The following is a 901-nucleotide window of genomic DNA, read 5'->3' on the forward strand; positions in this document are numbered from 1 at the left end:
GCCGGTTGGTCCAAAACACAAGCTCTCAACATATCCTCTAGTGTTTGGATCGTCCTCTCGGATTGACCATCTTTTTGAGGATGGTAAGCCGTGCTCAAGCTTAATCGGGTTCCAAAAGCTTTTTAAAATGCACCCCAAAATCTTGAAGTGAAACGAGGATCTCTATCAGAGACTATATTAGCAGGTACACCATGAAGTCTCACAATCTCCTTTATGTATAACCGTGCTAGCTCCTCAAGGGTGTAAGTCATACGAATGGCTAAAAAGTGAGCTGACTTCGTCAGTCGGTCCACAATCACACAGATAGCATCAAAACCAGTCCTAGTCCTTGGCAATCCAGACACAAAGTCCATTGCAATACTTTCCCACTTCCATTGCGGAATCTCTAAAGGTTGCAACATCTCGGAAGGTCTTTTATGTTCAATCTTTACCTTTTGACAAGTTAAGCACTTTGAAACATATTCCGCCACATCATTCTTCATACCCGGCCACCAAAACATCGCCTTTAAATCATGGTACATCTTAGTACTTCCCGGGTGAATGGAGAATCCGCTTTTGTGTGCCTCCTTTAAGATATCTTGCCTCAAAGTGCCAACATCCGGCACAATGATCCTACTCTTGAATCTCCATAACCCATATTTTTCTTCCGACACTCTCCACTGTTTTCCTTGCTCAATAGCCGGTAACACCTTCCATAACGCTTCATCATTTTGATGAGCCCTTAGGAGTTCGGACTTAAAGTCACTTGAGATTTCTAATCGGCTCAAACACAAGGTTCCAGATACTTCTTGAGCACCAATTTTTAGACTCTCGAATCCCTTGAGCAACTTCTCCTCTTGAAGCATCATCCAAGCCGCATATAACAACTTCCGACTTAACGCATCCGCCACTACATTCGCCT

This window comes from Arachis duranensis, chromosome 10 (genome assembly GCF_000817695.3).
Source record: "Arachis duranensis cultivar V14167 chromosome 10, aradu.V14167.gnm2.J7QH, whole genome shotgun sequence".
NCBI classification, from domain to species: domain Eukaryota; kingdom Viridiplantae; phylum Streptophyta; class Magnoliopsida; order Fabales; family Fabaceae; genus Arachis; species Arachis duranensis.